Raw genomic sequence first — 18,161 nt, 5'->3', positions numbered from 1 at the left:
AAGAAACGTTGATAAAATATTTGATTAACTTAACCACAGATGTTCACAAACTGAGTTTTAAATAGATATTTATGGTTTTCCAAAGCAACCGAAGCAGCAGCCCATCTTCATGGGATCAGCTAGTGAGTATCAAAATTATTTAATACACTGTATCCCCTACTGTCAAAAGTGAATACACTCAAGTGCTTGGCATTCTGTAGAATAGTGGTTAAGGAGAAACTTGAAATGTGTTTTCTCTTGTCCAGCAAGTTAACATTTTCTGTTAGGTTTCTGTGTTCTCTCGAAGGACCTACTCTTCTCTTGATGGTAAGTTATTCTCTTTAAGGACACGCTGTCCCCCCGCCCATCCCCTCAACTACAGTAGTATGCTTTATCCAGAGATTTCTGTAGGGCACAAATATCATGATATGATAATGCAAAATACATATGTACATTTTAGTTAGCAGATGGTTGGTCTCCTTATATAGATTTTAAAATACAAATCAAAATAAAATTCAGTTGGAATAAGGACTTAAATATATAGAGCATAAAATTACTGAAATAATACAGGAGATAACAAACTCTGAGCTACACAATAAAAGCAGACATAATGATTTGGTTAAACACCAAAAGCTTCAAAAAGTTTAAACAAATCTCAAAATAGAGAAATAAGTTCTGCAATGCAAAATAATCAATATAGGGGCAAGAGATTTCATTAAAAAATAAAGGTAAATATTATATTGAATAAATGCCAGGAAGAAGAGATTCAGGAAAGCAAATGTAAAAAATGTGATAAATACAATGAAATGCTCAAACTAACCAGTGTTCAACAAAACAAAATTTAAAATAAAAATAATATGAATGTTTTGTCTATACGTTTAATTCATGAAATTTGTTAAATGTAAACTATTCAAATTGATGGAAATACAAACATTGGACTAATATTCTGTATTGTTTTGGATTTTGCTTTCCATTTGATAGTAAGATTTAGAGACTTTTTCACGTCTGTTTATAGGTTTATAACTTTTTCAAAATACCTTCATAGCACATATTCTGGATTCTTCATAATTTATTTGTCATTCTTACGGGGATTTCAAGTTGTCCTCACTTGGTTGCTATGCCAGCAATTCTATACGAGAAAACCTTATCCATACAATTTGGTTTCAATGTGTTTTCTTAGCACTCATTAATTCTCCTGAAGAAACCTGCTCCTTTTCCCAAACTTTAATTCAGGAAACACAAGGATAGTCACCTAATTTTAGAACTTTGTTTTGTGTTATTGAGATCTGTATTGTTAATCTTATGATCTCACGGTTCTTCCTCAGTTTGGTCATATTTCCTTATGCTAACAAAATCTTCTTTTGAGAGGCAAAAAAATATTTTTTATTCTTACTGAAGATGCACTTAAAATATTTTTCATTAATTTTTACTTTTGTTGTTGGCACCAAATTACTGAGTAAAGGGCAAAAGAAACAACTTTATTCAGCCATATATAATTACAAATCAGTTTGTTGATATTTAGTAATATTGGTTCTTATTATCCATTATCCTAAATTAAAATTTAGTATATTTACAGACACTCAGAAACACTAGGAAGTTAAAATTACATATTATTTCTTTGCTCTTGAAATTACATTTGATAAGCTTTTGTATTAAGGAAAAATCTGTGTCTTCAGCACTTTTTGATGTAGCATTACATTAAGAATATTTTCCATGTTATTAAATATTTTTTGAAAGCATGTTAATACCTACAAAACATTCCATCTTATGCAAGTACCACATAATTTATCTGTGCCTTTATTACTTGATATTAAATGTGTTTCTATCCCCAAACATTCTATAAAAGCACTCTTGCACATTAATCCTTGTTAATTGCTTTATTTCTTTAAAATAATTCTTATAATGCTATATAAGTAAAGTATGCTGTGGGCACTCAAAACCATAGAGAAAACAGTATATCTAAATGTATTAGTGTTTAAGAATCATAACACATCGAGGGGGATTTTAAGTGAATGAACCTAGTGATTAATTTTAAGAACATAAAACTTGAGACAACCAGATATTATGTGCTCCTTAATGTAAGAAATAAGAAGTGTAGCACATCAACTATGAAGAACTCTTACCAATCAAATCTGAATCAAAACTGTAGTTCCCAATCACTAATCTGTTAAAAAAGAAAAACATGAAAATCGGAGAAATACGTTAAAAATAAAACAGGAATACACACAGAAAAATGCAAAATTTTGTTAACTCTACAAGGCAAATGACCACCCACAAGGAAGAATAAACGTCATGGAAAAAAGAGAGAGGGACAACCTATAGATTTAAAGACAAGAGCATAATCAACCAAGCTATCAATATTCTGAGCCCTGTTGGGATTCTGATTTCAATAAAACAACTTTGGAAATAAATTATGATACATCATGCAGATATATACACTGACTAGATTTTTTAATATTAAGGGTTTATTGTTAAATTTGTGGGTGGATAGCTGGAAAAGCTTTTGTCTTATTTTGTATTTTAGTCCTTATGCTATTTTTTCCCCGATGAAATGTTATGTTTAGGATTTTCATCTATACTATTCAGGGGTTAAAGTAACTCTGAAGTAATCCTAAAGTAACCTTAAAGTAATCGTGTTTGGGGCAGAGCCAAAACACGATTGGACATATGTTGATAATTATTGATCTTCTCTATATTTACATATTTTTTGAGAATTTAAAATACCACAAAAGGGAGCAACAGGAAATGAGTTTACTATTTCGGTGGGGAATAGATAATACAGTCTTGTTTTATATATATATATATATATATATATATATATATATGGTTTATCCTGAAGAGATTTGGGAAAGGAAGTGATATGATGGGATTCACAAGTGAGAGTGCACTCTTATGAACATGGATATGAATTCATCCAGGAGCAAGGAGACCATTAATACCTTCCTCAATTTCTATAATTCCAGTCCCCTCTCTGTCACACTCTTATGGGCTATAATTTCTCTACAGAATGATAATAGAATGATAAAGAAAATAAGAATGAATTACAAATGAGATGTGAAAGCCAAAGGGACTCCTTGGTAGAGGCAAAGAAGCCCTCGTTTTGCAGCAGGAGTGCAGAGAAAGCCAAACATGAGGCCTAAGATTTATTAGTCTGTGTGACTAACTTCAAAGGAGGTTAAACTTGGCAGATTTGTTATACCAAGGGCATTGCCCCCATTGGGAAAATCTGAAGCTTTAACACACAGAATCTAGACATGCGGATGATTGCTTCTGAAGATTTTGATTCTTTTGATTCCTCTGACTCTTCTAAGCCTGCAGAAGTGTTCCATTCCTTTTTGCTAAGAGCAGTCATCTCAATAATCCTGAGAGGCAGCAGATATACCACTCAAGATCTGCCCTCACTTTCCCTCCTGGCCACTTGGCTTATACCTAGGTTTTAAGTCACAATATCAAGCAACTGAGGATGCACTTGGCTTCATAAACAAAGTACTGTAATTTAAAGATGCTGCAAATCTATCTGACATGTATCAGTAGCCATCTGGGATGTATGAGTGGCACTGTGTTAGAAGATTCTTTATCAAAGGGACTGGAACATAGAATTGGAAAGGGAAGAATTTATTTACCTGAGAATATTCTTTGGAGATAAAGGATTTAGTGTCCTGGAAAGAACCTCAGGAGATTGTACAAACTAATAAGGTGGCTCCCAGTGGCATGGTACACACAGTGGCCAAGCTGAGCAAAACTGAAATGCATGAACTGCAATGTCAGATGATGGATAAAGAAATTAAAAAGTTCAGAGAAGTAGACATGCTAGAATGGATGTAATATGTACAGTCAGAAGATAAGCATGATGGTTATGTTCCTTGGGAAGGCCCAAGGACACAAAATTTATCAAGGCCATATGAATGGCCTGGTGAGACAGGAAGCAGCATCATTAAAAAGTTCAGGGGCTTCCCTGGTGGCACAGTGGTTGAGAGTCCGCCTGCCGACGCAGGGGACGCGGGTTCGTGCCCCGGTCCGGGAGGATCGCACATGCCGCGGAGCAGCTGGGCCCGTGAGCCATGGCCGCTGGGCCTGTGCGTCCAGAGCCTGTGCTCCGCAACGGGAGAGGCCACAACAGTGAGAGGCCCGTGTACAGGGAAAAAAAAAAAATTCAGTAGTGTCTCTACTTTTCATTTTAGGGCTGGAGATAGAAAATACTGTTACAGAATTTATCTAGCTGAAAACAATGTCCATGAATGGACTTTAAAATAGTAGAGTCTAGGTGGCAGCAGTTAACTGTCAGTAACCAGGTGGTACTTAACCACATATGTTGTGATCACTAGCAAAGTGATCACTAGCAAAGTAATAGTCCTGGGAACCAGATACACAGGGACTTACAAGGATGGTTAATAGAATATGACCTCCCTAGGGGCAAAATAGATTGGTGTCTGACAAAGTCACTACTCAGCTTGAACCAGCAGAAGAAATCAAGGTTTGGTGATTGGGCGTCTGAGGATAGCCACCCTAATAAATATGTCATGATCCCTTGCATAGGTTTCAGACTGGGGACCATTGTTCAGAATCAGAGCCCACTAAACAGTGGTTCCAAGTGGAACAATTGCAATACCATAGCATGTATACAAAGCAATGATTTGCTGCATTTTTCCTCAAGAAAATTATGGCCATTTACTCACTTGACTATAAATTGGGAGATGGGGATTACTCATATTTTTAGCACTGTTGGTATAGGTTATAGGGTTTCTGTGATATTGAACTACGAATACTTTGAAACATTATTGTGGCCTTCCTATATGTATGGGGGCATATGGGAGACAGGTAATAAATCACTTACATAGACCACCTGATGGTCATTTCCCTGGACACTGAATGTTTAATTGGTATTAACATACTTGGAAGTTAGTACAACTTCCAGATTGGGTCCTTGGTTGTAGATAACTACCAAAATAGGGAAAGCCACATGGAAGCCTCTGAAACTGTTCCTGTCATGAGAAAGTAAGTAAAAATATATAAATAAAAATTGTATCATATATGTATTATATAGAGTTTAGGAGATTTATATCAGCTATGAGTTTCTAACAGAAGCAAGGATGGTGGTCCTTATCACATCCCCAGTTAAGTTACCTAGCAATGATCTTGCAAAAACCAGATGGATCCTGGAAGGTGACTGTAGACCGCTGCAAGCTCAACCCAGTAGTTGCCCTGATTGAAGTTGCCATGATGGATGTGGTAACTTTGTTAGAACAGATAGAGCCTCAGGTTCTGGTATATGGACATTGTTTTGGCATATGCATTCTTTTCTATTTCAGTAAGAAAAGAGGATCAGGGAGAGTTTTTGCTCACTTCAAATGTGTAATAAACACTTGCAAATTTTGCTGTTGAGCTGTAATTCCTTTTCCTCTGCTATAATGTAGTCCAAAGGAATCTCGGACTATCTAAACATTGCAGAGCGCAGCACATGAATCCATTGCTTTCAGGATAGCATGTTAATCTCTTCAAATAGTTAGTACTATGAAGGCCTTCATGAGACACTGTTTAGAGGATGGAGTGGTCATGATGGCAGAGAGAGAGGCCAACAGCATGGATTCTCACTAACTAAGGCTAATCTAGCTACTGCTACTGCCAAATGTCCAACCTGTAAGAAAAAGAGACCAAAACCAAGCTCCAAAATTACATAATTTTTTGAGATTTACTATCTACCTGGTAGCAAGTTAACTATTTTGAATAGCTTCCATCCTGAGAATATCACTGGTCTTGTCACTAGAATATTATTATATATTTCTGCCGGTGTATATGGGTTTCAAAAATATTCCTGTTCTGCTAATTGTTTTTTCAAAGAAATGAGTTTTATGGAAGGTGTGATGGTTTATTTTATGCCTCAACTTGACTGGGCCACAGGGTGGCCAGATATTTGGTCAAACATTACTCTGGGTGTATCTGTGAGGATGTTTCTTTTGTTTGTTTGTTTCTTTATTTTTAACACCTTTATTGGAGTATAATTGCTTACAAAGGTGTGTTAGTTTCTCCTTTATAACAAAGTGAATCAGCTATACATATACATTTATCCCCATATCTCCTCCTCCTTGAGTCTCCCTCCCACCCTCCCTATCCCAGCCCTCTAGGTGGACACAAAGCACCGAGCTGATGTCCCTGTGCTATGCAGCTGCTTTCCCCACTAGCTATCTATTTTATATTTGGTGGTGTATATATGTCCATGCCACTCTCACTTCGTCCCAGCTTACCCTTTCCCCCTCCCCATGTCCTCAAGTCCATTATCTACGTTTGCGTCTTTATTCCTGTCCTGCCCCTAAGTTCTTCAGAACCATATATTTTTTTAGATTCCATATAAATGTGTTAGCATATGGTATTTGTTTTTCTCCTTCTGACTTACTTCACTCTGTATGACAGTCTCTAGGTCCATCCACCTCACTACAAATAACTCAATTTTGTTTCTTTTTATGGCTGAGTAATATTCCATTGTAAATATGTGCCACATCTTCTTTATCCATTCATCTGTCGATGGACACTTAGGTTGCTTCCATGTCCTGGCTATTGTAAATAGAGATGCAGTGAACATTGTGGTACATGACTCTTTCTGAATTATGGTTGTCTCAGGGTATATGCCCAGTAGTGGGATTGCTGGGTCGTATGGTAGTTCCATTTTTACTTTTTTAAGGAAGCTCCATATTGTTCCCCATAGTGGCTGTATCAATTTACATTCCCACCAACAGTGCAAGAGGGTTCCCTTTTCTCCACACCCTCTCCAGCATTTATTGTTTGTAGATTTTTTGATGATGGCCATTCTGACCAGTGTGAAGTGATACCTCATTGTAGTTTTGATTTGCATTTCTCTAATGATTAGTGATGTTGAGCATCCTTTCATATGTTTATTGGAAATCTGTATATTTTCTTTGGAGAAGTGTCTCTTTAGGTCTTCTGCCCATTTTGGGGTTGGGTTGTTTGTTTAATTGGTATTGAGCTGCATGAGCTGCTTGTAAATTTTGGAGATTACTCCTTTGTCAGTTGCTTCAATTGCACATATTTTCTCCCATTCTCAGGGTTGTCTTTTCATCTTCTTTATGGTTTCTTTTGCTGTGCAAAATATTTTAAGTTTCATTAGGTCCCATTTGTTTATTTTTCTTTTTATTTCCATTACTCTAGGAGGTGGGTCTAAAAGGATCTTGCTGTGATTTATGTCATAGACTGTTCTCCCTATGTTTACCTCTAAGGGTTTTATAGTGTCTGGCCTTACATTTAGGTCTTTAATCCATTTTGAGTTTATTTTTGTGTATGGTTTAAGGTAGTTTTCTAATTTCATTCTTTTACATGTAGCTGTCCAGTATTCCCAGCACTACTTATTGAAGAGGCTGTCTTTTCTCCATTGTATATCCTTGCCTCCTTTATCAGAAATAAGGTGACCATATGTGCGTGGGTCACCTCTGGGCTTTCTATCCTGTTCCATTGATCTTGATTTCTGTTTTTGTGCCAGTACCATACTGTCTTGACTACTGTAACTTTGAGTGTAGTCTGAAGAAGGGAGCCTGATTCCTCCAGCTCCATTTTTCTTTCTCAAGGTTGCTTTGGCTATTTGGGGTCTTTTGTGTTTCCATATAAATTGTGAAATTTTTTGTTCTAGTTCTGTGAAAAATACCATTGGTAGTTTGATAGGGATTGCATTGAATCTGTAGATTGCTTTGGGTAGTAGAGTCATTTACACAATGTTGATTCTTCCAATCTAAGAACATGGTTTATCTCTCCAACAGTTTGTATCATCTTTAATTTCTTTCATCAGTGTCTTATAGTTTTCTGCATACAACTCTTTTGTTTCCTTAGGTAGGTTTTTTCCTAGGTATTTTATTCTTTTTGTTGCAATGGTAAATGGGAGTGTTTCCTTCATTTCACTTTCAGATTTTATATCATTAGTGTATAGGAATGCAAGAGATTTCTGAGCATTAATTTTGTATCCTGCTACTTTACCAAATTCATTGATTAGCTCTAGTAGTTTTCTGGTAGCATCTTTAGGATTCTCTGTGTATAGTATAATGTCATCTGCAAACAGTGACAGTTTTACTGCTTCTTTTCCAATTTGGATTCCTTTTAGTTCTTTCTCTTCTTAGATTGCTCTGGTTAAAACTTCCAAAACTATGTTGAATAATAGTGGTGAGAGTGGGCAAGCTTGTCTTTTTCCTGATCTTAGTGGAAATGATTTCAGTTTTTCACCATTGAGAATGATGTTGGCTGTGGGTTTTTCATATATGGCCTTTATTATGTTGAGGTAAGTTCCCTCTATGCCTACTTTCTGCAGGGTTTTTTTCATAAACGGGTGTTGAATTTTGTCAAAGGCTTTTCTGCATCTATTGAGATGATCCTACGGTTTTTCTCCTTCATTTTGTTAATATGATTTATCACATTGATTGATTTGCATATATTGAAGAATCCTTGCACCCCACTCGATCATGCTTTATGATCCTTTTAATATGCTGTTGGATTCTGATTGCTAGTATTTTGTTGAGGATTTTTGCATCTAAATTTCTTAGTGGTATTGGCCTGTAGTTTTCTTTTTTTTGTGAAATCTTTGTCTGGTTTTGGTATCAGGGTGATGGTGGCCTCATAGAATGAGTTTAGGAGTGTTCCTCCTTCTGCTATATTTTGGAAGAGTTTAAGAAAGACAGGTGTTAATTCTTCTCTAAATGTTTGATAGAATTCGCCTCTGAAGCCATCTGGTCTTGGGCTTTTGTTTGTTGGAAGATTTTTAATCACAGTTTCAATTTCAGTATTTGTGATTGGTCTGTTTATATTTTCTATTTCTTCCTGGTTCAGTCTCGGAAGGTTGTGCTTTTCTAAGAATTTGTCCATTTCTTACAGGTTGTCCATTTTATTGGCATAGAGTAGCTTCTAGTAATCTCTCATGATCCTTTATATTTCTGCAGTGTCAGTTGTTACTTCTCCTTTTTCATTTCTAATTCTATATTTTGAATCTTTTCCCTTTTTTTCTTCATGAGTCTGGCTATTGTTTATCAATTTTGTTTATCTTCACAAAGAACAAGGTTTTCGTTTTATTGATCTTTGCTATTGTTTCCTTCATTTTTTTTTCATTTATTTCTGATTTGATCTTTATGATTTCTTTCCTTCTGCTAACTTTGGGGTTTTTTTTGTTCTTTCTCTAATTTCTTTAGGTGTAAGGTTAGGTTTCTTATTTGAGATGTTTCTTCTTTCTTGTGGTAGGATTGTATCGCTATATACTTCCCTCTTAGAGCTGCTTTTGCTACATCCCATAGGTTTTGGGTCATCGTGTGTTCATTGTCATTTGTTTCTAGGTATTTTTTGATTTCCTCTTTGATTTCTTCAGTGATCTATTGGTTATTTAGTAGTGTGTTGTTTAGCCTCCATGTGTTTGTATTTTTTATAGATTTTTTTCCTGTAATTGATATCTAGTCTCATAGCATTGTGGTTAGAAAAGATACTTGATATGATTTCAATTTTCTTAAATTTACAAATGCTTGATTTGTGACCCAAGATATAATCTATCGTGGAGAATGTTCCATGAGCATTTGAGAAGAAAGTGTATTCTGTGGTTTCTGGATGGAATGTCCTATAAATATCAATTAAGTCCATCTTCTTTAATGTATCATTTAAGGCTTGTGTTTCCTTCATCATTTATTTTCATTTTGGATCATCTGTCCATTTGTAAAAGTGGGGTGTTAAAGTGCCCTACTACTATTGTGTTACTGTCGATTTTCCCTTTTATGGCTGTTTGCATTTGCCTTATGTATTGAGGTGCTCCTATGTTGGGTGCATAAATATTTACAATTTTTATATCTTCCTGTTAGATTCATCCCTTGCTCATTTGTAGTGTCCTTCCTTCTCTCTTGTAATAGTCTTTATTTTAAAGTCTATTTTGTCTGATATGAGAATTGCTACTCCAGCTTTCTTTTGATTTCCATTTGCATGGAATATCCTTTTCCATCCCCTCACTTTCAGTCTGTATGTGTCCCTCAGTCTGAAGTGGGTCTCTTGCAGACAGCATATATATGGGTCCTGTTTTTGTGTACATTCAGCCAGTCTAAGTCTTTTGGTTGGAGCATCTAAACCATTTACATTTAAGGTAGTTATAGATATGTATGTTCCCATTACCAGTTTCTTAATTTTTGGGGGTTTGTTATTGTAGGTATTTTCCTTCTCTTGTGTTTCTTGCCTAGAGAAGTTTCTTTCTCATTTTTTGTAAAGCTGGTTTGTTGTTGCTGAATTCTCTTAGCTTTTGGTTGTCTGTAAAGGTTTTAATTTCTCTATCAAATCTGAATGAGATCCTTGCCGGGTAGAGTAATCTTCGTTGTATGTTTTTCCCTTTCATCACTTTAAATGTCATACCATTCCCATCTGGCTTGCAGAGTTTCTGCTGAAAGATCAGCTGTTAACCTTTTGGGGATTCCCTTGTATTTATTTGTTGCTTTTCCCTTCCTGCTTTTAATATATTTTCTTTGTATTTAATTTTCGATAGTTTGATTAATATGTGTCTTGGCATGTTTCTCTGATAGTATCCTATTGGACTCTCTGTGCTTCCTGGACTTGATTGACTCTCTGTGGAATCAGGAGGTGTTGCTTTCCTGGTATCCTTGTGCAACAGTACCCTAAGGTTTCAGCACTATGAACCAGGGAAGCTCACCCCAATATTCAGCTTCAGTATTCAGTCGCTACTGGGGTTCCACTTGCCCCCTGGTTGATCTCAGTCTCCATTTCAAGTGATATTGTATGACCCAAAGCCCTACTCTGTATCACATTGTTGGTCTTTCTATCCTGGTCAACCCCTACCTTAATCTGGTGTGGTCAGACCCCTATACAAAGATGCTCCTGTCAGGCATGACCTTCCAAAGGATATATCTCCCTGAGAGCAAAGGCGAAGGCCAGACCTCTTTAGGGTAAAGTTAAATTCCCTACAAGTACATTTATCAAAGTCACATTTATGCTGTCATTTTAAGGATTTGCAATAGTGATTCCAAAGTTCAGACAACATTGTAAAGTTTCTTGTCCTTTTATTCTGTTGAAATAATGACACCTGCTTACTAGGAATATGAAAAAGCTCCAACCAAGGTGACACTTGGACACAATTTCACTTATATGCCAGCTCTAAGATGTCACTTGCCTGTTCACTATCCTTAATTTATCACAGAGTTAATTAAATTTTATGCTCTTCTTGTATAATCATTTGTACACCTTCTATGATTAACCTTACACAGTCATTTTCCTAAATAATTTAAACAAAATTTTAGTGTATTTAGCTCATTTTTATTGTATGTGTTCTGTGATATTAGGAAAATGTCACTTAATTTACAAAATTAAATCTAAATATTTTTATTATCCATAAATCTTATATTTATTTAGTATAGGTCTTGCCATCATGGAATGTTTTTCTATTAGAAACTTTGATAAATGTGTTGTAACCATAGGAATGATTTGCAAGACAGCAGGAGTAGTCAAAATAGACTAAATTAATGTGTTAGTTTTAGTGTTCACACAGCATGCTTTACTTTAATTGATTACTCTATAGCCAAACTTAAATTACTAGTATCAGTGCTGATAGAAGAAAATGAATATTTAATAAAACACCCTTTGTATCATAGTAGCAGATTAATCTAAGTAAAAAAGCTATCATTTGTAATCAGTTTTTAAGGCTACTTTGATATCTTGAATACATGCAATACTAAAGAGCTTATAAATACAAAGAGCAAGATAAGTTGGGATAATTTAACAAAAAGTCTCTGCAATTAACTTTGAATTATGATGCATTTGGATTTAAAAATGAAGTAATACACTTACATTGAGAAGAAGTGGCAATACATTTTTTCTAGCTTTGAAATTGCAACAGATTCATTTATCAATAGAATTATATCAACAAAAATAATGAGTAAACGGTAAATGATTAATTTATGAACTTCATAACTAACTCTTAGAGTCATTTGTGTTTACATATAGATAATCTTAAGGCAGATAATTCATGGATAAAGTACATTTTATTCCCCCATCATCAATCACCATCATTGTCATCAATACAACAGAGTTTTTGGAATAAAACTCAAATGAATAACAGTAAGGAATATCACATTACTAAAATGTAAAAAATTGTATAACTAAGAAAAAACCTTGTAAGTTAATATTGAGAGTAAAAATAGAATAAAATTACAGATAAGGATAAAAGGCAAATTTTATGCATTCTTAAATATATTCTTTAAATCCCAAACATAATTTTGACTATTAAATTATTTAAATTCCTTAATCTGGAGATGCGTTACAAAAAATAATCCTGTATACACTATAAAATTAGAAGTATATAATACCTTAGTGGTTTATTATGACTGTTGAACTTCAACTGTGTCTTTAGCTCCATGGATTTTATTCCATTCTATGTTAAAATTGAAAATCAGTGATTGCAAGAAAAAAATTAATTCCCGTTTTTTTCCCCATGTTTCTCCCAAAGGGGCTGAAGTAGGAGATGGAAACATTACCATTGAAAAAGAAGGTACAAGAAGAGCCAGATTTATGGGCATGCACCTAGTGCATCCACTCAGACCCAGACAGAAGGACTACACACTTGGTTTAATGCTCTATTGTTGCCATCTTGAAATTCTGAAGAATTTTTGAATAAGCAGCACTGCATTTTCATTTTTCACTGAGTATGCATAGCCATAAATAAAGTCAAACCTGTTGGTGATGTCAATCTGGAAAACTCCTATCTGGGTCAAGGAGAGACTGACTGGGCATGGCTGCCAGGCATGTGCTTAAATGAATACTTGGAGAGACCATATATAAAATAGATAAACAACAAGGATTTACTGTCTAGCATAGGGAAATATATTCAGTATCATATAATAACCTATAATGGAAAAGAACTGAGAAAAAAGAATATATATTAATTTATTCATACAAATGTATAACCGAATCACTTTGCTGTACACCTGAAACACAATATTGTAAATCATATATACTTCAATTAAAGAAAAGAATACTTGGAGAGAACATGACTATTCTCTGAAACTTGGAATAAGCCTATGACCCTGGGTTTTATTCCTTTCCAGTACAGCTTGTCTGTTCTGAAGAGATTTTGACTGGCAAATAGTGAAGAGACCCTTCTTTACTTGATAAAAGCAAACAAATAAATACCAACAATAACCAAAAAAAAAAGGAGGATGGGCAATATCAATATTAAAATGGACAAATTCATGATCCACAAAGAATATATAATAATATGAATAGCAAACACTTTTAGAATAATGAGAAGATGATTAATATTGGTCTTATAATGTAAGTGGAAATCTTTGACTCATCTCTCTAAATGATTTTAAGCAAGTCCATAGACAACTTTAAAAATGATATCGATTTTGAAGAGTATAAGTACAAGTCTGAATTAATAGGTTTATACTGAAATTTAAAATTAGACTAAATAGACATGCAAAGAGCTCCCAAATATCTGAAAAACGTTCAAAATTTATGTTCTCAAAGCAATAAACTTTAATCAGTTATTAAAAATAGAAAAAAACCACAGTTTCTGGCCTCAGTGCAATAACTTGAGAAATTAATAACACAATAACAAGTAGGAAATTATAATATAGAACTCATTTAAATAGCTCTAATTACTCTGAAAGAAAGCAAAATTACAATGCCTATTTAGAAATTAAGTACTTACAGAACCAAACATAACAAAGTATATAAAATATACTAAACCTTTACTCAAAGAAAACATGAAAAGCTATAAATCCTTTCATTATTAAGAAGAGAGAGTATATATATATATATATATATATAAAACATAATTATTAAATTTCAGTGGATTTATTGGGAAAATGGACATGAAATTAGATGAAGCTAGAAACATAACACTCCATGAGAGCTTAATATATGACAAGACTTTTCTATAAATATTGCTGGGATTATCAATCTCAGTCTTGAATGATACTATTATGAGCCTTATTTCACCTATGAAGAAACTCAGGCACAGAGATGTTAAGTAACCTTTCCAAGTAACTTGCCCAAGGTCACACAGATGTGTAAATGGAAGAGCTAGTTTATGAATAAAGTCAGTGTAGAACCATAACCTGGGCTCTTAACCTCTATGCTCCACCCCTTTGTATAATAAAATAGCTCATACTGACATATGATTACTACTCACCAAGCCCTACTCTGAGTGTTTTACATGTTTTAATGAAAGACAAAATAGGTCAAAAACAAAATGAAATCAAAGTGCATTTGACTGTTATGCTGTACCCACATGGACAGAAATTCTGTTCTTTTTATCTTAATTTCACTCTTTGGGGACGTAAACTATTGTTCAATAAGTTTTATTTTAAGCTGTGAAGGACATTTGAGCTGTTCTTTCTGACCCTAGCTGTGTTGTTTGTTTGTGTTTTGGCAGGTGGGAGAGGGAGATACATTAGGAGTAGATATAAATTAAAGCCTCATAGAATCAATGAGAGACAGCAATACTGAAATTATAACAAGGCACATGTCCATGGATGCTGGAAAGCAGAAATTAAGGGTAAGGACATGCAACAGCTTTATACTATTCAAGATGTCACCAGCAGTCCCTCTGCCAAGATCACAGGTGCCATGCTAGAGCTACCAGGGCAATTACTGCTATCATGATAGTAATGACACAACAAAACAAAACTCTCCCAATTCTTGAGCCAAATGTCCCACTTTGAAAAGCCACATAGAAAGGGTGAATGTGCATTTGGTTAAGCTTGAGTCACATGTCTGACCATAGCCCGCAGAGAAGGATCTGCCCTCTGTACTTCATATGAGGCACTAAGGTGAGAAATATAAAATGGGCATGGGAATCCTCCTCTGTCAGCACCACAAACAGGGTAATAGAGGAGTGTCTGGCAAGCAGGCCATCCTGACAGCACACATACCAAAAAAACTCACATTCACATGATTGCTTGTTTGCTTCTCTTGCTTTTCCATGAGTTTCACAAAAGTAGAAACTATTCCACAGTTTTCATCATCTGTTACCTAAATCATTTCTTTCTTGAATTTATTAGGCATTTAATATAAGCACTTTGACAGAATTGATGAGTATTTAAAAGAATGAATGAATGAATAAATGAATAATCAAAAGTATGTTTCTTTCTAGAAGTTTAGAATCTACCTCTACCAAACAAACAAGGCACAACAATTCGAGATACCAAAGCATAACAACATATACAATTTAATACATATCTTCTTCTTTACAACCCATGGTTGACCAGAACAATGTATAGTTTGCCTTGACTGTCATCAAAATTAAGAGAAAAATCTATTCACGCTGAAAGACAGCAAAACATGTTAATATATTGCTCATGTGGTGTTTACATCATGAACCATTTCCTGCAAAATGAAGAATGACAAATTGCAAATTACATGACCTTTGAAATACACTATCATTTATGGCAAGCCTTCCTTCAAGGATTTTAAATAGTAGGATAAATAGGTTGTCAAAAAAAAAAAGCGACTTATAAAACTGTCATCTAGTTGAGTGGCAGGTTTTTGTATGAACACTTTTTTGAATAAGAATGCTGAGTTTCATATATATATATACACATACAAATATATATATACAAATATATATTTTTGTATATATATACAAAATTTGTATATATATATATATACACACACACAAATATATATATATATATTTTTTAATGATCATGGGTACTAACTCTAAATCCTTACAGAGAAAAAAACCATGCAGAAAAGATTATCTGTTTTGAAAATGTGAAGTTAGTTCATATCTTGCTTCATGTTGTAAATATATTGAGCTTGAATTTGCACAAGGACTGGATTTGAAAGGAAAAGTTTAAGATTATTCCATTTCTTAGAATCAAATCAAGAGAAAAAAATTTTTTCTTTGTACAGTTGGGAGTGGGAGGTGCATGAATGAATTCTTTCTAAATTCCTTTTAAAATAATTTTTCAATAAAATTTATGTAAAATTCACACTCAGGAAAAAAACAAACAGTGAAACTGGAAAAATTAAATAAAATGGGAAATATGGAAACCACGATTTCAAAGTTCTTTAGTGACACTGTATAGAAAGTGTATATAAACAAATAATGTGTAATACTTTGTACTAGTATATATCTCTAGGAGTATTTTGATCCAAAAAAAGTCCTTGTTTTATAGAAATCCATGAAATTTGAGTTCTGCTTTAAGGAATTTACAGTGAAAACCTTGAAATTGCCTTGAGGATGAATTAAATTAATTCATTATGTCAAAATTTGAGGAAGAGATTCATAAATGGAACAGGAGAATTCATTTTACTTATTTTACTGGCTCAGAAGAACACACACATGAATTTTGAAAATTTGAATGACAAGAAAAATTGTTTCTTTGAGAACTCACTTGACATCCTCTTTCTTTTTGATTACTTTGGAGACCTAGTATAAATTCACAGACATATTTTCAACCATAAAATCTATCTTTTGATAGATTTCTTAAAGTGGCTTCCAGTTTATAATGAATAATTTGTGCCTTAAAATGTAATGTGTGGGCTTCCCTGGTGGCGCAGTTGTTGAGAGTCCACCTGTCGGTGCAGGGAACATGGGTTCGTGCCCCGGTCTGGGAGGATCCCACATGCCGCGGAGTGGCTGGGCCCGTGAGCCATGGCCACTGAGCCTGCGCGTCCAGAGCCTGTGCTCCGCAACGGGAGAGGCCGCAATGGTGAGAGGCCCACGTACTGCAAAAAAAAAAAAATGTAATGTGTGAAGAGACAGTTTTTGCCCCGCGTAGGGCAGTGGAATTGGTTGTTTGGTAGACTTAGGGATGAACGGTGCGGAAGGGATGTTCAGAAAGATCTTGAAAGCTGTTGGTTGTCAAGTAAATGCACATGTGGCCTCAACACCAGCGCATCACGTGCCTTGGTGATCCCTGACCCCTGGAACTGGAGCTGGTGTTTCAACCATTTTACTCTAATTCAATATTAATAAATTTCTTCTTCTGTTAGTTTGATTTTTATGGAGTTGTGATTTTTTTTCATGCAGGACAGATTGATCAAGTAGATATGAGAGAAGGGTGGAGTCAAGATGGTGTACTAGGAGGACACAAAATTTGCGTCTCCTCACAACTAGGGCACCTACCAGGCAATGGTGGGGGCCACGGACACCTAAGGGGATGGGAGGAACCTCCAGTGACTGGGTAGGATGCGGGGCATGGGGGGAGTGAGGGAGGAGGAGAAGTGGAGGCGAGTCAGGACTGGCCCCCCTGAGGGGTGGCTGGGGGAGGGGAAGGGATCCCATGCCAGAAGGGGGAAATTGGAGGACCACTGGGAGGGAAGAAGATCAAAAGGGAGCATGGCCAGGTTTCCCCTGCCCACCACCTGGGCCCCTCCAGCCTCGCATGTCCTGAGGGAGTGGGAGGGAGGGAAGGGCGATCAAAAGTAAAGGCCAGACCTCTGGGACTGGCACCCCTGAGGGGCGGCTGGTGGAGGGGAGGAGTTCCTACACCCAGCGAGACCCACTCACAGATAGGGGTCCAGCAGCGATGGGGGGAGACCCTGGGGGAGACCATGGGGGAGGGCACGAAGGAAGGGAAGGGAACACGGCTGGTGCTTTCCCTGTACACTTAAGCACCAGGAAGCCTGTTGGGCTCCCAGGCCTAATCCTCTGCATTTGGAGCCTCCCTCCTGCAGCACAGAGCCCAAGCCCCGCCCCTACACCCCCACCCAGGGCCATACCGCTACACTCAGAGACCCCCTCCAGTGAGCTTGGCCTAAACCCCACCCACACACCCTTACTCAGGGTCCTACCTCCAAACTCCGGAAGCCCACAGTCCAGAGGCCCTCCTTTCCACGTGCTGCCTCTCCCCTTCTGCTCAGGTCCTAAGCAGAGGCCCCACCCCGCAGTTGAAAGTCACCCCCACCCACGCACCTAGGCCCCGTCCCACACTTGGACATCGCCCCATATAGGTCCCGCCCCACACTCAAAAGTCACCCCCCCACCCTAAACACCGCCCCAGCCTAAGTTCCCCCCCCAAACTCCACCCACATAGCCAAGGCTGTTTTTCTTTTATTTTCTTCTATTCCTTTTTGCTCTGTCAGATTGGGGTTATGTTTTACCTTGTTGATTCATTATTGTTGATTCTTTTATATTTTTATTTTTCATAATAAATCTTTTATTTTTCTAATTTTATTTTATTCTTTATATTTTGTTAGTGATT

This window comes from Leucopleurus acutus (genome assembly GCF_964270905.1).
Source record: "Leucopleurus acutus genome assembly, chromosome: 7".
In the NCBI taxonomy this organism is placed as follows: Eukaryota; Metazoa; Chordata; class Mammalia; order Artiodactyla; family Delphinidae; genus Leucopleurus; species Leucopleurus acutus.
Note: the sequence above shows the minus strand (reverse complement) of the source record.